This window comes from Diabrotica undecimpunctata, chromosome 8 (genome assembly GCF_040954645.1).
Source record: "Diabrotica undecimpunctata isolate CICGRU chromosome 8, icDiaUnde3, whole genome shotgun sequence".
NCBI lineage: Eukaryota > Metazoa > Arthropoda > Insecta > Coleoptera > Chrysomelidae > Diabrotica > Diabrotica undecimpunctata.
Genome location: NC_092810.1, coordinates 94,074,868 through 94,096,781, shown reverse-complemented (window position 1 = coordinate 94,096,781; position 21,914 = coordinate 94,074,868). Strand labels below are relative to the sequence as shown.

At 29.6% G+C, this 21,914-nt stretch overlaps 1 protein-coding gene across 1 annotated transcript in view; it reads right to left on the bottom strand.

Annotated features, from left to right (window-relative positions):
• The window catches only part of LOC140447772 (uncharacterized), a 297,421-nt gene extending 279,851 nt beyond the window's left edge, over positions 1-17,570 (bottom strand). Inside the window, exon 1 of the mRNA XM_072540627.1 lies at positions 17,453-17,570. The gene's annotated coding sequence lies outside the window, so the exon portion shown is untranslated. The remainder of the gene's footprint in view (positions 1-17,452) is intronic.
• Between the last annotated feature and the right edge of the window lie 4,344 nt (positions 17,571-21,914).

Genomic DNA, 21,914 nt, shown 5'->3' with positions numbered 1-21,914 from the left:
TTCCTGAACCATTTATCTTAGTTGGAGATTTTGAATGCACATAGCACTATGTGGGGCTCCAGTTATACTTTCGGTAGAGGCAAAATGATTGAAAATATCATAATCAATTCCAACCTTAATTTTCTAAACACTGGAAGCAGCACATACTTTTATATTCAAACAGGTACTCTCTCTTCCATTGATTTAAGCATATGTAATCCAGAATTATCTACTCATCTTACATGGAAAACACTGGAAAGTCTCTATGGCAGTAACCATTTTCCCATTTTAATTTCTAACAATAATAACTCACAAAGACAAAGCCAAATTAAGTGGAAAATTGCTCACGCTGACTGGAATCTATTTAACTTAATTGTCAAGGAACAAACAAATGAAATCTCCTTTACGAATTCTGCTGATGAAGATCTTAACATGTTGATTAATTGTATTATAACTTCCGCTGAAAAATGCATCGGTAAATACTACTTTAATCCCTCCAAAAAATATGTTCCGTGGTGGAACGAATCATGTAAACTAGCTGTAAAAGATTGTAAAAAAGCATTTAAACCGATATCGTAAAACTAGAAACCAAGCGGACCTAATAAATCTTAGAAAACTAAGAGCTAAATCTAAGCGAATTGTTAAAGAAAGCAAAAAGAACTCATGGAACAAATACATCAGTAGCATAACTTCCGACATACCTTCTAGTCAAATATGGACTAAAATAAAACAGATGAAAGGTAGATATACAACATACAAAATTCCAGCCATTATAGAAAATAACAATGTCATAACTGATGACCAGCAGATTGTAAACACACTTGCCAAATACTATTTAAATAAATCTAAACTTGATAACAACTGTACTGGACCAACAAACATAAAAAATAAATGTGTTGTACATAAGAATCCAAATTCCAATAATCATCCTGTCAATCTCCCACTAACAATCGACGAATTAGTTGAAGCTGTTAACTCCCTAAAGATCAGTGCTGCAGGGCCGGATGGCATTCCATCGATATTCCTAAAAAATCTACATGAAGATACCCTAATAAAGTTACTAGAATTCTACAACAACATATGGCTAGGTAACCAATTTCCAACACTTTGGCGATAAGCTATAACAATTCCACTCAAGAAAAATGATACTTCTGCCAATATAACTATGTCATTTAGACCCATCACATTAACGTGCACACTTTGCAAACTCCTGGAAAACATTGTCAACAAACGCTTACTTTGGTATCTTAAAAAACATAATATTATCAATACTGCTCAATCAGGATTTCGTCCAAATCGTTGCACGATGGATAATCTTATCTTTCTTTAATCTGATATCATAGAAGCATTCTCTAATAGAAACGACCTTATAACTGTCTCACTCGATATAGAAAGTGCTTTTGACACAGCATCAAGGCCGGCAATTCTAGAAAAACTTAAAGAGTCTAATTTATCTGGAAACATATCTATTTGTTGAGAATTTTTTAACTAACAGAAGTTTCAAAGTCTCTGCAAATGGTAAAATGTCTCCCTCATATATCCTGGAGACAGGAGTACCTCAAGGATCAGTCCTCAACACAACCTTATTTTTACTGCTTCTTAACGACCTAAGTTCCTTAGTACAACCCCCTGTCAAACATAATATCTATGCGGATGATCTAGTTATTTACTGCTCGGGTAAAGTAACAAGCTCCACTAGCACTCTCTTGCAAAATACTATTGATAACATTTCTCACTGGTCTAACAACATTGGTTTTAGCTTCTCGCCTACAAAGTCTAAAGTGATTAACTTTAGCAAAAAATATAAACAAACTCTTCCACTCATAAAATTAAAAAAACATCCACTACAAGTAGTTGAAAATCACAAATTTTTAGGGGTAATTTTCGACAAAAAATTAACATGGAAGAGACATATAGAAAAAACTAAAGCCACTGCCTCAAAAAATATAAATCTCTTAAAATCACTAGCCAATCGACAATGGGGAGCCGAAGAAGAAGTCCTATTAAGTTTATACAGAGCCCTAATAAGATCTAAGTTAGACTATGAACACCCTCTAAATATTAGAAGACAACGTCTACTAAACTCCTATTTTGCTAAGGTCTCTGCAAACCCAAATAATATATCATTCCAACTTATTAAAAATTTTAAATTAACAGCAGCACACAGTAGAGCTACTGCCAATTCATCACGACAGTTTCTATTGCCACTCTTAGAAAATTTTGACCTAAATCTTACCACCCCCATTATTCAGCCCAATAGTCCACCTTGGCTAAAAATATTACCTGACTTTATCGTAAATTTTTGCAGATACAAGAAAATGGAAACCTCCACGATACTCATGAAACAAACTTTAAATGACATAATTAATAGAGGCAAGTTTGATAATATAATATTCACAGATGCATCTAAAGACCAAGAAAGTATCGGATGTGCTGTTACTTCCACAACTAACAGACTAGCAATGTATAGACTACCCAAGATGACCAGTATATTCACAGCAGAACTCTACGCTATACTTAAAGCTCTAGAGGTTCCAATGCAGGGTACCAAAAACTTAGAAATCTGTACAGATTCATTATCATCCATAAATTCCATTAGAAAAATCTACACATCAAATCCTTTAGTTAATGAGATCCACGAAAGATGTACAGCACTTGCTAAAGCAAACACTTCGGTTTCGATGATATGGAATCCTTCACATGTTGGTATTAAAGGAAATGAGAATGCTGACCACGCAGCAAATAAAGCACGTCGCTCTGACCTTACAGATAAAAATGCCAAATGTTTCAAGATATAATAATTGAAATTAAAAAGTTATCTACCTCAATGTGGCAAAATCAATGAAACAGGTGCACTACCCAACTAAAGTCCATCCAACCAAACATTTTAGGACCTAGAATTTTTTCTACGGAAAGAAAATCGAAGATCATCATTAGAAGGCTTAGAATTGGGCACACCCGGCTAACCCACGGATATCTGATGGTTCCCGAAGAATCTCCAAACTGCCAATATTGCAAATCCTGTCTAAGTGTACACCATATACTTGTGGAATGTAACCAGTACGCAACAGCACGGATCAAACATGGTATCCACGGAAGTTTATGTGATATCTTAAATTCCAAAAACAATATGTCTAATGTGATAGAGTTCCTTAAAAACTTAAATTATATCACCTGTTGTAATTGTATCACCTATCTATATTTCAATTTTGTATTCATCCGCTAGTTTTTTATTTTTTTTTTTTTTAGATATCAATGTAACTTAATTTATTGTTTTCTATAATATGGTTTCTCGTGTCAATGGCCACAGCAGCCGAGACATGTAATTTGAAATAAAAAAAAATTATAGACTATGACAAACAGAATATAGAAAATTGTAATTTAAAAATAATTATAATTGATGATTATTACATGTTACCAACACAAGTGTATAGAGGATTTAATGTAATGTTAAAAATTATAAGAAAATACTATTTTTGGAACAGTTATGAAAATTTGTTGCGGAGTATGTGAGGCAACGTGACTGTATCCAAAGGCATAACGTGGCTTGGATGCAGAAGTAACATGTCACAAAATGTTAATTTTACAGGAGAGCATTTTTGTTTGTTTTTTCTCAAAATATTATAAAATTATTTTATTAGAAAATTGTATGACAATGTTGAAGAAGCTATATTCTCTATAGTTCATTGCTTTTGCGATAAAAGCAAGTTCTAAAAAATGAACATAGGATAGGAAAGTCTCAACTAATGTAGTCTATGTCGAAATTTAAACAAAGAATATACTTTCATTGAATTATTTTAATTATGTAGTAGGTAAAAACAGTTTACTTGCTTATAAATCACGTATTTTCGGTTTCATGTTTAACAAGTTTCGGAAATAATAATTGGGCCGTGTTTTTAAGATAAATAGTCAAAAATAATATTATTTCTAAAATAATCGAACAGATGAAACAAGTCAGAAATTAATCGAATAAAAGTAACTTAAACTTAAGAACTAAAAGTAAAAAACTATAAATGTTTTAGTGGTAGAAATAAACGAAAGATTTGTTCCACAAATTAGGATAAAGATCTTACTACCATTTAGAAAGTACTAAGTAATGTAATTAATTCCAATTTAAAGGACCATCCACTAACGTGGGAAATAAGAACACAAGCATTAAACAATACTTAATTTAATGATTAACTTTGTTACTACAACTAAGTGAAAATCTAGCCAAAGCTTTAGAGCAAAGTTTTTATATCTAAACCGCCGATCACTGTCCAATATACGCGAGTCCACGAACCACAACACAAAAGCACTGTTACAGCTTAAATATGTTGCTAATAAAATTGTCACATGAACCAAGAATGTTTATTTCAGTATTAATATACTTGATTAATAATAAGCGGTTGTGAAACGTGTAGCCTCAGCTAAGCTTATACTATAAGCTATATAACAATAACGAGGTATATGTAATACACTAAAGTCTAAAACTCTTAAACCAGAAATGCGCCGACCCCTTTGATCGAATACTAAACTGACACTGACTAATATGCGAGAGTTGAAAACTCTAACCAAGACGCGACCAGCTAAGCTGGGATACAATGTGACACTGACTACGTGACTACTTTCAAATTATCACTGCCTTACATCAGAGGTCAGGGGAAATTTCTTCGAAATTTCTATTAGGTAGCCAAAACCCCCTTTTGAATTATTGCTAACCGGGGATTTTCTAGGTACCAGTTTTCAATGATTAAAAAAAAGCTTTTCAATGCTTTATATCAGCGGTTTATTTTAAATTTGCTAGGAAAAAGTTGCCTCGGTGGATCTTATGAAATTAGAAATTGTTTTCTATCAGTGGCGTAGCAACACTTGAATAAATTTCTTAAAGAAATTTGTATATTTAAGTATCAATATCTGAATTTTGGTCTGCCCGTTTTTCCCCTTAAAGTAGGTTTTTAAAAAAGTCATGACATTGACATGAGATACCTTTCTTCCTAAAAAATGATTCCTTAAACAAATAATTCTTAAAATAATTCCTTAACAGAAGCTTGAATATCTACTTAAATAACAGGAAATCCGTTTTTGTGACGTGTCAGAATCCATTCCTCTAAAATAGCTTCCTCCTCACTAGTCAAAATACTACTTGGTTCCAAAGTATTAGTAAACTTATCGCTTTTTCTAAACTGAAGAGTTTGACGTGGTACTTTAAACGTCTTGGAAACTTTTCATTGTGATAACCCTTTTTCGATGTGCTAATGTAACTATGTGCCAATCACTAAACATACAATATTATCAATAAAATGTATTTTTCCAGTCAATGACCAGGTGGTCATTAATTGTCTAATGTAAAAAATACACCCAGTGATTGGCATAGATAATTTAATAAAAAGAAAGCACATTCACGCAATTATTGACTCAAATTTACTCATTTTAAACAATAGAATAACTAAACGTGATAAATTTTATGTAACAAAATATACCTTTTGTATATTTTGTTACATAAAGATATTTTAAAATATATTTGTTTCCAATACTGGCTGTCTTTACGATTCTTAAGTATTTTTGCTTAAAAATGTTAATACGCAGCATACCATCTGATAGATCTCTCGCTAATTTTTTTAGGTTAGGTTGTACAATAAAATGAAGTTAGATACTATTTGGACGGGGTTGCCACTGTCATAAAATAATATCAGTAGTCAGTATATTTCAATATAATCTTAAAATAATGTAAAAAACCTACAAGGTGCCAATAGCTGATAATGGCCAATCACTATATAGTTTACCCTAAGGCGTTTACTTCTGATAATTTTAAAATGTAATATGTTTAAGTCTACAGAATCATTATATGTTTAGGCCACTAAAAATTGTTATTGTGACAATAACAAATTTTCCTGTCTAGGTCACAACATCGTCTGTTCGTGTACCGTTTTGACACTTATCGCATCTTAATATTTAACACATATAAAAAACTGTAAAGGCAATAGTAAAAATACTCGGAAAACTGACACATTGTTCACACACTTATTATAACTTATAGAAGGGTAAGTAAACATTGTAACATCAAAGTGTTCTTTATGCGAATTTTTATTAAATACTACATAAATATTTTATGATCTTATGATACACTGGAGAGTGTTATATTAGATAATAAAAGCATTAGTGGGTGAACAAGGTGTCAATGTAGAAGAGTTTTCCGTTTATATAGTCTAAAATAATTATGCTGTATAAATTATACTTTATAAACATTGCAATTGAGTAAAACGTTGCTTAAATATTTTAAATAAAGTCTATTGTTAATAAATATTTAATTAAAAAATTTTCAAAGAAAATTTATAATCTGCTCCAGTGAACAGCTTAATGAGGGTGAGATTTGCTGAAATGTTAATTTTATAACAAGAATGAAATATTAATAAATATAATGGAATATTTACCGTCAGAACCTTATTAAAATCAAAAACAACTAAGAAAGTCTAACGAATTTAAATATAAAATTGATCAATTTTGTATAATATTATAGACACATAACTAGAACTTTTAGTACTGCGATTATCTCCAACTCTCTAATTATTTAAATTGTTTAATAATTTGCTATTAATTTACATGTATATATATTGTTATGATTGTTTATTTTGAGTTCAAACTTAGTTTATTGAGCCAATAAAAAAAATTATAACTTATTTGTTATCAAAAGTAAAATAATCCTTATATTACCTGTGTTCGATGGATTCAAAAGATTTTCTAGTTGTCTTTTATCGGGAGAGAAGAAAAGGATAAGAATACAAATATATTATATTACAAAGATTTACGTTTCTTTATTTTATATGAACGAATAAAACAATTATTTAATTCTGTCGTTATCTTAACAATCAGCATACAAGAAAATAAATCAAATTATTATGATAATAAGGTTATAAAGCTACATACATTTATATTACATGAAAAACCAATTTTACTTAAAATTTTCTTTACTTAAAAAAAACCACAAAACTTTAAACTTTTGATTAGCCTAACAAAACCTCAGTTCTTAAATTTTAATGCTAATGACCATGATGTCGAAACGATCCTTCACAGATATAAAATTCAATTGTACAAACACTTACAGTTTATTTTCTTCTTGAGTTGTATGTTGGAACATACCCAGAAAAGTCCAGTCTCCTCAAAGATGTGATCTCCCCTCTTTGGCACCTCGGCTCCTTCTTTACGTCTCTGCAAACCTCCTTCAGACTACACAAAAAACACCTGATTCACTTCTCCAAACTCTGCTACTTATTTATGACACCAGGACCTCCTTTTGTCAACTTGATGCCGTAAGAATACTTTCACATATACTTTATAAAATGCTTACGGTAGATACAAGGACCTCTTTTAATCTACTTGTTATTTCCTTCTTCAAACTATTCACTTCTTTTCGTTACGCCGGTATCCAAACTCACGAACCACACCCTATCTTGAGACACACGACTGTTTCCTTTCGATGACCAAAATATGACTAACTTCTCTCATAATCGACTCACCAAATTCCCATTTAAAAACGACCGTCCAATCAAAAAGCTTAAATTGTGTTTACCATGATTTTGGAAAAGCCTAATTTCGGTTTCAGAGAAAACTAAATAGCTTACTTTAAAATTGGTTTTTTTCAATACATCATTTATACCTATTTCAAAAGATTAGAATATGGTCATTTAATACTCGACTATACAAACAATGAAAAGATTAATTTACAGGTAAAATGTCTTCTAATTCTAAACAAAGGATTTTTGATAATTTTGTTTGAAACGGAAAAAAGGTCGTTTGCCAAACAAATTTCTATTCTTATCTACACTAAATCTTATCTTAAATTACTATATACAATTTGTTTATATTGATATCTTGAAATTTTATTTCGATGGATTTTTTTATTTATTTTTCTTTGGTTGGGAAAGAAGAAACATAACAATATATATATATATATATATATATATATATATATATATATATATATATATATATATATATATATATATATATATATATATATATATGTTCGGAAAGATTTCCGCGGTTAGTACAATTAAACTTAGAGCTAAGATTAATATTATTATAAAAATTAATATTAAACTCACCAGTCTTCCGGGTTGAACCGCGTCGATATCCATTTTGCCGAGCTTTCGACATCCTCTCTGATGTCTTCTTCAGGGCTTCCGAGGTCTCAGTCTCCCGAGCCCCCAGACACTACTACACTCACTAGTCACTTCTAGTTCACTCACTAGTTCACTACTACGACTGGGACCAGGGGACGGTTCATTTATACCGTCGATGGTGACGTGGCCTAGGTGGGGGTTAGGGTGGGGATTGGCGCGAGAGTTGGCGCGAACATTTCCGACAGTGGGATTTTGATTCGAAGATGGAGGGGGCGATATTTTGTTTATGAGAGGTCTCCATGTAGAAGGTAACCGTATGGCGTCATCTCTTTTATTAAGGCAATTTGGTCTTTTTTCTATTTCTATGGCTTCTCGGATAATTCTTGGTTTATAAAAGCGGATGGGGGCTATGGTTCTGGAGTTTAGAGTATTTGAATATTAAATTAATATTAAACTTAATAAATTAAACTAAAAATAACCGAATTAGTATGATTTTTCCTTTACGTGAAGAAGGATTTTTATGATAAAATGTACGAATGACACTAACCACTGAATAAACGTCAGAATAAACATCAAAATATTTCAAACCAGTTGAGTACATCAGCCTATTATATGAGTATTATCAGTAATCTAAAATTATTTTGAAATAATAGTGACTACAAAAAGAAATTGGAAAATTCCAAAATATTCGATATTTTTGTCCATGAGTGTATATACATATATATATATATATATATATATATATATATATATATATATATATATATATATAAAATAATTTTCTTTGGTTTATGTTTGTAAAATATAAAAATTATATATATTATATATATATATATATATATATATATATATATATATATATATATATATATATATATATATATATATATATATATATATATATATATATATATATATATATATATACAAGAATTCCTGAATATTATAGTTTATTTTTATGAACGAGAGAGTAATTAGCATAATTTTAACTGGTAGCTCCGACCACTCCATGGGCGTGCTCAAGATTAATTGAAAAATTACTTTGAATAATTGTAAAAAATAAATGAATTATTTCAGTGTTATAAAGTGTTATGTGTATGTAAACAAAAGTGACCTCTTTTATCACACACTATATTAGAACTGACTGGCCTACATTAAAAAGGGTTTTAAAAAATTCACATTTTTTAAGTTTTTAAAACCGTCTAAGGTATGTTAAATAGATGAATAAAAATATTAATATAAAACTTACAGCTACTTGTTACAAATCCAAATCAGATTCAGAAGATGAACTTTCAGGACCAAGATTTATAATAACTGGCTCGATCATTTTATCAGTAATATTGTCCAGCTTCCACATTTTTTCCTCTTCTTTAATAGTGTGATTTACTGCCTTTTCCCAGTTTTCAGGTTTTACATTATTTACGGCCTCCAAAAACAACTGTTTAACATCATGAATTTTAAAAGTGGTATTTTTTCTTGAAACTTCACTCTTTATCTGTGCCTATACCAGTTCAATCGGGTTTAATTCACAATGATATGATGGGGATCTAAGTACTGTCATTCCACGATTTTTGGCAATTTCATCAATTTCGTATTTTTTAAATTTTTCTTTATGAAGGGCACACAACGAATAAAGTTCCTTTCTTATAGATTCGGGATGGTACGTAATATTTTTTGAACTCAGCCAATTCTGCAAGTCTTTTTTTAACCACTTGGTTGTGGGCAGTCCTTCTATAAGTCTGGAGTGATAACTTGCATTATCCATTACTATTACACAGTTCTTAGGAAGAAGATCTATCATTTGTTCGAACCATTCTTGAAAGACATCAGCGTTCATGTCTTCATGGTAGTCACCGGTACGAGTTGATTCAAAAGTTAATAAACCACCTTCAACAAAACCGTCTGAACTGCCAATGTGTACTATTATCAGCCTGCGTCCCTTTCCTGATGGTGGGTTTAAACCAGTAGATAAGTTATTTACAAAAGCGTGCCTTTGACTTGTAACAGTTTCATCCTGCCAAAATTTATTTGGTGTATGACCAGTGAACTGTTAAGAATTTTGAATACGCCACTTGGACCTTCCTATATACAAAATGGAAAAACCCACTATCACATTTTCTGTGGAATAAGTTTAGAAGGTAATTATCTAGTCAATTACTGTCGTAGATTCCTGGAATTAAAGAATTAAATGTTTGATTGTTGAAACCCTTACTTCGTGGAATGCACTCATTTCAGATAAAATAAAACGTTTTATTTTATCTAAAGAATTAAACTTTATTTTGCAAATAGGCAAAGAATTAAACTTTATTTTGCAAATAGATAAAATAAAACGTTTTATTTTATCTAAAGAATTAAACTTTATTTTGCAAATAGGTAGGTACTTATTAAACTTTTATTGGTTATATATAACCAATAAAATAAACATCTTATATTTCTTGCAAATTCATTAGTACCTGTTAACCTCCATCACTCCGACACTGGCAACCTTATTTAGGGATTAGTAAACCTCACAACTATTGTATTCTATTCTGCTCCAACCTTTATACCTGGTGGTCATACTCAATTTAAAATTGTTTTCCTATATACTTTTGTAAACTTGTTGACAAATATCTGTTTTTCATTGAGTCACCCGTATCAACAGTTTAGGGATTTGCATACATAATTTATTGTTTTATTACTTTCTCATACATAAAAATACACTATAGTGACTGTCGATGTAAACAAACAACACAGTTTATGAGGGTTGCGGTCAGAAAATTGGCCGGGATGTTAATGAAACACTCTTTTTACTTTTTGTCTAGCTTTCGGAATGGTTTTGTCTATTTTTCATGACACTGTAATAAAAAAAATATGTAAATATTTATAAAATATCACAATTCTTCAGTGCAACTTACTAGTCGTTGAGATTATTTGTAAAAGCATTGACACTCAACATTAATAACACACATATAAAATATAAAATAATGGACAAAATACATTCTAAAATTTTTAAAATTTAAGTACAGATAGTACAACTTAGTTTGTCATCTTTTACTGGTGTGTTTTTTTTTTGTTCTCTATGTGTCAGAGTTTGGTTTTTACAGAAATATTTATATTATGATCTTTAAATATTTTAGACCTCAAACCAAAAGTATATATATATATATATATATATATATATATATATATATATATATATATATATATATAAATATATATATATATATATATATATATATATATATATATATATATATATATATATATATATATATATATATATATATATATATATATATATATATATATATATATATATATATATATATATATATAAAGAAATATTGTCGTTTCAGTTATATTAACTGAAACCATTAAATACTTGAGAGTCCAAGTAACATCAAAAGCAGGAAATAACGAAGAAGTACATTCCAGGATTGGCCATTCAAAATCAGCCACTAGACAGTTACACGGATTATTATGGAGTTTAATAAAAAAATTGAAGAAGAATTTATAGAACAAAATAGAAAATATTGGGTTGTTTAGACAAAAAAAAATTTAAAGTGATTTCTTAAACAATTAGCTGTTGGTGCTGCGCCAAAGATAAAAAAATTTAAAAGCGAAGCGATTTCACTATTTCAAAAACTGAATTCATAAATTCAAATTTATAAAGGACTTAATATCTCCAACTCTACTCAACAAAAATGGATGTTTTTTTTTAATTTGTGGTACCTCATGGCATAGACCATAAAAATCTATTTAGTTTCTTTGTGAATTGTTTATTTAACCAAGTAATTTGCTTAAACGACTTAAAATAAATATATATTTTGCATAATTTTACATTTTTCTTATTGGCAGTAGAAAAGGGTATTACGTAATAACCAACTTATAGATGTATGTATTATAATTAGAAATGATATCTTTTATTGATAAATTAAAAAAAATTTCTTTGAAAATCTATTTTTACAGTTTTTTTTTTCAAAAACAGTACAAATCGCCTCTACCATTTCCAACTATCGAATGTGAAAAGTGGTACTTTTCACTTTCAGGAGACGAAGATAACTCTTTTTTAGAGAATCCTGAATCAGCGCCGTGTCAAATGGAAATTTTTTTAAATTTGTTATATTTAATGTTTAATCCTTGTTAGATTGAGAAAAAAACTGCTTACGGTTTTCTTTCCAAAAAATCACATTCGTTAATTTGGTTTTTGTGTTCATCAACGATTTGTTTAGTCCAATGTTTCAAAATTTCGAATGTGGCATTTTCGACAGTACACATTGGTCTAATTTTAACACATTCATATTCTTAATTGAAAAGGAGGAAAATTAAAATAACTTTAATCTTCTTACAAAGTTTATTACAAATCATTTATTTAAAAATTGAAGTTGTAGGATAAAATGACAATTTTAGAAATTAGAAACGTAAAAAACATAAAAGTTAAAAAATAATCACAATACATTAATTATGGAACTTCATGTCCTGTAGACACCTCAAGTACTCAGTCATGACCCTCAATTATTGTAAAATAATGGTAAATTAAAAGTTTTAAATTTTGAATTAAACGTTATTATTGTCTTCAGTTGCGTCAGGTTCTGGAAGAAAACCTCTGGCAGTACTAGATGTTGGTAAAGATTGGTAATATTGGTGGTATGGCCTTGGTATTAAGTTTTGTTCACATAGTGACCAGAGGTTTTTTTTGTTTGCATCCGTGATTGGGAGCCTTTCTTCGTAGCTTTAACGGGGTTTATACTATTTTGTTTGCCTCTTTTTTGTTTGGTTTCAAGATATAAAAAGTTTTCGTCACTGCTAGTTTTCATGAAAAGTTTCTTTATAAAATGCCTCACAGAAAGAATTTCTTGGAAGCAATAATTCACATAATTGTGAAAACGTACGTTTTGTTCTTGTCAGATGTTTATTATTTTCGACAGTTTGCAGACTGTCCCCAACAATAATAGAGGTATAAATTTACCGAACCCCGCACTTAAGCTTACCACAAAAGTCTCAACTAACAAAGTCTCAACTAACAAAGTCAATAAACTAACAACTTTATCAGATGAACAACAAGGATTTAGATCCAAAAGATCCTGCTTAGACGCCGTATTTGTACTAAACAATCACAGAAAAGGCCATGGAGTACAATAAACCAGCATATCTATGTTTTATAGACCTGACAAAGGTTTTCGATAGCATCCAAGTCGAAGACGTCTTACACCTACTGTATAAAAGAAACATACCAATCAATATTATACAAACTATTGAAAACATCTACTTCCATAATCGAATACAGGTAAAGATAAATTGAAAACTAACACAGTGTATACCAGTGCAAAATGGAGTCAGACAGAGTGACTCGATAAGCCCACTTATCTTTAATATAATAATGGACGAAATAATACAAGCAGTACGTAAAGGAGGTTACAGAATGGAGAACAAAGAAATTCAAATATTATGTTATACAGATGACGCGGCATCAATCGTAGTGACAGAAGAGTAGCTCCAAAAATTAACACACATCTTCATCACAACAGCCAAGAAATACAATCTGATAATATCAGCAGAAAAAACCAAATGTATGACAACACCTAAATACTCACTACGATGTAAAATCGAAATAGACGGAAAAATAATAAAGCAAGAAGCAAGGTTTAAATATCTGGGAATAGATATAACTAGTTACGAAGATGATAAAGAAGAAGTACAACAACAAAGCTTAAAAGCAAGTAAAGCGGCGGGTCCTCTTAATGACACAATCTGGAAGAACAAACACAGACAAGACACAAAACCAAGAATCTATAAAGCAGCAATTAGACCTATATTAACATGCACGGCGGAGACAAGACCTCTAAAGCAAGGCGACTACTAGAAACAACATAGATGAAAATACTCCGACGAATATCAGGGAAAAGTCTGTTGGATATGAAGAGAAGCGAAAACATAAGAAGAGCGTGTAATATAGAAGACATAAATGGATGGGTGACAAAACGGAAACAGGAGTGGAATGAACACATTAGTAGAATGGCAGAGGATAGGATAATATGAATAGCACGAAAAGTCACCAAATGGACGAAGAAGTATTAGCAGACCAAGAAAGGCAAATATTGAAGAAGAAACAGGCTTTAAAGCCTACATACAAGAAGGAAGAAAAAGAAGAAGAAAACAATTTGCAGATTATAATTGAATAACTGTATCATTTATGACACTATAATTAATGAATGTGACACATTCGTCATTTTGCGGTGTACAAATATGCCTTTAGTTAAATTTTATACAAAACAAAAGTATCGAATATTTCATTTTCGTCAGGTTGCAGTATATTCGATATTTTGACCAAAACAAAATGACAAAATGTTCATATTTGGTAGTTTAAACAGAATATTTCCTGCGTTCTTTATCAAGCTACAATTTCGATGTTTTGCTACAAGGTGGATCACGTCTAATGCAAGGACAAGGTATCGAATCTGAAAAACCCGATTTTTCACATTCGACAGTTGGAAATGGTAGGGACGAAATAAATTTTACTCAAATTAATTGTAAGCTTTTTATAATTATAAATAAAAGTTATAAAATTAATCTGTATATATATTTTTAAACATATTACAAACTAAATGCTTAATTTTACTATGTTTATTTATAATTATACAAAGTATATAACAACTAATTTGTTTAAAATATATTTGTAATTAAAGACAAGAAAGGTAATTTTGTAAAAATAATATGCAAAGTTCAAGAAAAAATAACACATACTTAAGTATAGATTTGATTTTCAAATAAAAAAAATTTTTAAAAAGTTACCGATAATTTTATAACGTTTTCTACTAATAATAATAGGAAAAAAGTAAAATTTCACAAAATAAATATTTATTTTAAATTGTTTAAATCAATTACTTCAGTTAATAAACAATTCACAAATAGATTTATGTAGATTTTATGATACATGTAACAAGGTACCTGAATTAAAAAAAAAACATTAATTTTCGTTGATTAGAACCGGAGATATTGCGACTAAATTTAAATTTATGAATTCAAATAGTTTTTTGAAAAAGTTAAACCGAGAAATAAAAAAGGGCTAACTGGGGTTCTAAGGGTGGTAGAACATGGAGTTTTTTTTAATTCGTGTAAAAATGCCAACATGGTGAATAAAAAAAGTAACTTCCTACATGATATTGCATCTAGATATATAGAGATATTTTAATGTTTATTAGCTTACAATCACAGTACTTTTGCACACCTATTTTACAATATTTAAATAAACTTTTTAATCATCGAAATAAATGTGCTGTTCTTCAACTTTGTTAAAATAACATTGTAGATAAAATCATTTTGGGATAAACAATTTCAAGTTCGCAATAACTATTAGGTGAAAGTTATAGAAATTTGTATAGCTAAATACATGTGATATGATCTTACTATCACGCAAAGCTAAAGTTTTTGGTGCATTTTGAGAAGAGTAATCAATAATTTTTAAAAAATGAACCATCTGAAACCATTTATACAATAATAAAACAATAAATAAATAAGAATAACTTTACAAACTCTTAAATTTTAAAACATTTTCTAATCTTTTCAGTAAAATTATGAGACTTTTATGTACATATAATTTACTGGTTTTTACCCTTAGTATGTAAAATAAAATAGCGATCTTACATTGTTTATATATTGTTTAAAAGTAAAAAATGACATTTAATTTTCAACTTATTTTGTTTCTTGCATATTGTGATCGCCAAATTTATCGAAGGCAGTTGTTATATACCTATTTACGAGTTTAATAAGAATATTATGAACACATTGCATTTTTGTAATTTACCTAAAAAGAACAAACAGATAAGAAATAAACGAAATCCAATAACTACAATTGGAGGTACAGAAACTCATATTTTGAATTAAGTTTTTAATTTTTTTGGACGCTCGAATTTTTAGTTTTCACACTGTCCAACAAATCATCATTTCAGCCTTAGCTTTTATTTCTGAAAGATAACTTAACTAGCTACGAATTAAAAAAATAAATGCCTACTTTTCACCTAATCGTCCTAAAATTAATCGCTAGAAGAGCTAATGAATCGACTTAAATTTTTGTAAAAATTTTAGCGTTTTAAATATAAAGAAATATCTCGTTTACGAGTAATAGTTTAAAAGTTTCCTAAACGTTTATAAGTTAAAAATAACAATAACTTTAAAAACCATTTTTGGTTATAACAATGATTTTTTGTTTAATTTTTTTTGGTTCATTTTAAAAACAGAGTCTTCGTCTTCACTCGAATAACTTTTAAACTAACTAAGGGTGAGATTTTGATGATTTATTAAGCACTAAAAGACCCCTCTTTAAAAGCAATCACAAAGGAGTAAGTTGAGTTTTACTAAAGTTATAAACTATTAACGATTTGGTCTTATTTTGCTCTTTTTGGAGCAAAAAATTAATTTAAAAATTTTTAGAATACATGGTAAGCAGTATTATATTAAACTTAAGCTTTTTAGTTGACAAAAATCTCATTTTTTGTACCAAACTGTTAATAATTAAAAAACGTATAGTTTTTACAACTAAAGGTATATATTAACTGAACAACTCATCAAAAATCTCACTATTGCGAAGTAAAGGACACGACTATATTTTGCTGTGTTATGTTGAAAATAAACAAAAATAATTTTTTTTTTTTTTTTAGGTAAACCGAATATTATTTAAAAATATAATTATTTAACTAAAAAGCAAATGATAATTTATTCCAAATAAATTTAAATCAAATAAGAAAAAGTTCTAAAGAATTATAAATTAATGGTATAGTTCATAATCAGTAAAAAATATGTATTAAAAAAAGATTTAAGTTACTTAAAAATACTTAAAAAATTATTTTATAGGGATAAAATAAACATACATTTTTAGTACCTTTTACCGAATATTTTGTTTGACATCGCTGAACAATTTTAATGCCGCTCAGAAAACACTTTAATAAGTTAGACATATGTTAAAATATAACTTTTTTTGAAGAACGACTCATCAACTAGGAAGTCAAATTTTCAGAAAAATTTGTGGTTTTTTCACAAATGTAAAATATGAATAATACCCTTCCTCCATCGTCGGAACTGGAAAACAATGGCACGAAGCACTCAAAAGTATCAAAAGTTTTTTTTATGAAAAGTAAGAAAATCTTTCATTCTAATAAATTGCAATGAAACCTGAATAACAAACTGTAAATAATATGATAATATAATAAGGGAAAAGTTTCTAATAAGTAATGAGCAGGCCTTAAGAAAAAAATTTTAAATTTGCTTAAAAAATACGAAAATATTTTTTTGTAGATACTTTTTTAAGTTTATTTAAAAAAATTTAAGACCATTCAGCAAACGTTAAAAAGTAACAGATATGTTAAAAAATAAATTTTGTACAATGAAAAACTCACCAATTAGAAAACCAAAATTTTCTGCTTTAATCACAAATGTAAAATAGAAATACGATTCCCGCTCCGTCGTCGGAACTTGAGAACAACGTTTCGAACTTCCCAATCGGGCCCGTTTGACGCGAAGTTAGGTGACAATCGGTTGTTCCGCAGCTAGAGCCGCTCTTTTATAGATACTACATCCGATTTCGCGCACACACTCGCCGAATGTGGGAAGTTTTGAGAAAGAGAAACTGAAGGTAATGAAGGCAATTTGCAGCAACAAGTTTTTACATCTAAAGGGGTTAAAGACTGCGAGCAAAAAGATTTATGAAGAAAAAGTGAGTTGTAGCCACTCTTGAGAATCAAAGAAACCAACAAATGACGGTAGCTTGATTAAAATACCGAGCACTTTACAAAAATTCTAATCAAAGTAGTCTGCGAAATTTAAATTTGTTTTTATTCTCACCAGGAATACAGTTTATAATCTCGGATAATAAACTGTATTATAATGTTGTAAAACTGGAAGGATAAATATTTATATATTACCTATAGCGCACAGTTGTTCGATAAAATAAGAACACCATAGAATTTAAGTGTTCAGTTAGTCAGGTCATTTAGGTCAAAGAAGAATTGATAATAGGTCACTTTTTTTTCTTTTTAGTTCTTTTTTCACTGAGTGCTACAATGTGCCACTCTTCATCCAGTCTTCATTTATCATGTCCACTGCTGGACATAGGCCTTCAATAAACTCCTCCGTGTCACTCTTGTCTAGTTTGCTTTTATTTTAAGACTGATAAAAGTTTCAGTTACTGTTTTTTCTGTTGACTAATTATATCTAAATATTCTGAATAAGTTAAACTACTTCTATTAAAGATGATACCTATGTTGTTGATATTTTCATCGTCTGTAATTTTTCCAAGGGTACGTTATCCAAAAGATATAATAATTAATCTTCTTGTCGTATTTTAATATTTGTTTAGATTTTTCATGACATTTTAATTAGTAGTTTGACTTTATTAACCACGTGCTTGATGGAGATTTTAATAATAGCACAGGGAAATAAGCTTTTTTTCTGACACTCTTCCGGCTAGAAAAACGATAGTTGTTTTGAATAGCACGTACCCCTATAAAAAGAACCTGTTATGTTTTCTGCAGTCTAATTTTTATACTTAACTAGTTATTAACAAATTAAGATTAAAAAATGGTGAATTCTCGCTTTTTTCGTTTATGAGCAAAAAGTGAGCATTTGAAACAAATTTGAGAATCAGAAACTTATAAGTCATATAAAAACCTTCAAAATGGCGTTTTTTAAATGTTACTATTCTTATTTGTTACTTAGAAAGTTGCAAAATAAGTTAAAAATTCCGGTTTTTTATAAATGTTAATAATCCTTTTAAAAATAAACTTATTACCTTTATATTACAGAAATATTGTTGAATTTTGTGATGTTTAAAGTATGTTCAAAATTTCAAATCGATCTATTTATCAATTTATTTAATTTGTTTGTCCCAAATTAAATTTGTTTGCAACAATAAAAGTCAGAAAATTATGTAATTATAGTAATTATATACGTGGCTTTTGAAAGAAGAAGATTTATTCTAGTAATATTATTTAAAAAAATAATAATAAAAATAACTTTAAATATTGCAAATAATTTTGGAAAAACATGATTTTTTGCCAATTAACACTTAGAATAATTTTACCATTGCCACAAGAAAATTATTTTTTCATATTAAGAAAGCCTGCATTTTTTATACAGGGATGAGTGCCTTAAGAACCGGCAAAATAACGCAAAAGATAGAAAACATAATACGTTGTGAAATAAAAAGAGATGAAAGTAGTAGAGGTGAGAAATTATCGATATTAACCTATAATTTACTTTACATTACATTAGAATTATCGAAAATTTCCCACCTTAAGACGTTAGCTTATGAGCTGGTTGACTTCAGTCATAGTAATACGTATCACGTAATGTAAGTAAAAATAGTTTAAGTAGGAGTATTTTTTTATGCAAAATTGAAGTATTGATCGATAATAAACTATGATTTGAGACGTCGCATACACTCTTCTCAATACAGAATTATCATAGCTTGTTATTCTGTATTCGTCAACACAGAATTAATTATCAAATTACTACTAATTAAACTGTTTACTTACATTTGCTTTATTGCCTTCAATCAGTTTTTATTTTATGCGAAATTTAAAAAATGTAAATATTCGACGTCATACTTGTAATATTATGACTGAAGTCAACTAGCTCATAAGCTAACGTCTAAAGGTGGGAAACTATCGATAGTCCTAATGTAATTTACTGTAAATTAGAGGTTTCTATCGATAATTTCCCACCTCTACTACTTTCATCTCTTTTTATTTCACAACGTGTTATGTTTTCTATCTTTTGCGGTATTTTGCCGGTTCTTAAGGCACTCATCACTGTACTTAAAAGAAAAAAAAGTCGACCTAGGATAATTTGAGACGAAGTCAGATCTTTTTTTTAGGTTAGAGCTTTGTTTATAAAAACTAAAAGATCTCATTAGGGCCATCTGAAATAACATGCTTTAAAGTTTTAATGTGCAAAATTTAAAATAAATTGCGTTTTAATGAAATCATTCACAAAGCTTAAAAATGTGGTCCTCAAAATCGGCTGGCTTTGAAAATCGCGGGAGAGTTGGAGGGAGAAGGAGCTGTTAACTGCATTTCTCTATCTTGATTATGGATTTCGACGTTTCTTTTTTAATTTGTATATACTTTTTGCGTACATTACGAATATGTATTATTGCTTCAACACCTGTTGATTCTCAGATATAGTTTATTATATTCATGTTTCTTGTTAAAGTTTTCTATTTCTGGCAATTTCTTATTATAGAGAATTTTTCTTTTTCTTTTATGTAACATTTACTCCTTTGTGTTCTTGTGATTTGATATTTATTTTTATAGTTGCCCTAGAATACTTTTTTATTATTTTCTTGTAAATTTTGTTTTTTTTTCTTTGTTACTTCTCTGATATCTTTGCTGTACAAGTCATCCTTTTTATGTTTTATTTTTCCCGATTGTTTCGTTCTCCGCAGCGTGCAATATATTCTAAAACTTTTACCAGCCTACAAGCATATTTCTTTATTTTACTTAGGAATACGGAACCGTTCAATACTGTGATTTGAACTATTTAATATTAAACTTTTATCAAATACATTTTTTCAAATAATAGTCGTGATTTATATTCTCCTCTTGGTAGAACCAACTAATGCATACTTAAATGCATTTAAACCATTTCTATAATCTATACAGTTTTTTGATGATGTAACCTGACGTTGCGACATATATAAGTAGGTAATAGGTACCTTCAGATGTTTGTGCAGCAAAAGTTTATACCGTAATCGCATGCAATTATTGTCGTTTATTAATTAGTTAAAAAAGTTTCTTTTTAAAATTTATGGTCGATACTCTCTACAATCTTTTGGTATCGCTTTAATGGGCTAGTCTGTCTCTTAAAGATCTCCTAGTCATCGATATACATGGAAACAGTTACAAAAACTAGTTCTTTTCAAAACCATATGACAAAAAGCATTGGACCAATCCTCCGAATATGCCAACTATATATAGAAGCACTTAGTAGATCAAAGTATGAGGTACTATCTAAAATCCTGCTAGAAAACAACATTGACGTGGCTACCATTCAAGAAACTCATGTAGGTGATGAAACTGATCTAAAACGTAGGGGCAAAGTACCAGGATATGAAATTCTTAGTGTAACATATCACCATATATACGGCTGTATAACATACATCCGCAGCAACATAGAAAATGCCCATCTAGTGGACACCAAAACCAATGGAAACATTTAAATCATTACAGTAATAATCGAAGAACTTACAAATGCTAATATATACAAGCCCCCAGAAATTCAGTGGCCTCCAGAAGTATTGCCTCATTTTTGCCGTCCGGCAGTTTATATGTGAGATTTTAATAGCCACCATATGATGTGAAAATATCACAGCAATGACCAGAACGGCGAAGCACTTATAGAGTGGTCAGAAGAAAACAACCTTAGTCTAATATTTAATGCAAAAGACAGGGGAACATTTAGATCCGCAGCGTGGAGAAAGGAATACAACCCAGACCTCTGTTTCTCAACCCAAAACTCTCAAAATCAACCTGTCAATATAACAAGAAAAGTCCTGAAGAATTTCTCATACAGCCAACATCGTCCAATAATATATGAAGTAGGTATCCAGGTCCCGATGGTCCGATCCACTCCCAGACCAAGATGGAATTTTCAGAAGGCAGACTGGCAAAAATTCTCTATTGAACTTGATAAAGGTATAAGATGGGTTCCGGCCACATCGGAAAGCTACGATAGATTTGTAGGTTCAGTGATATCGACTACAAAAAAGTGTATACCAATAGGTTACCGCAAAGAGTATATCCTAGGCTGGAATAATGAATGTATAGAACTCTACAATGACTATATAGAGAATGGTGACCC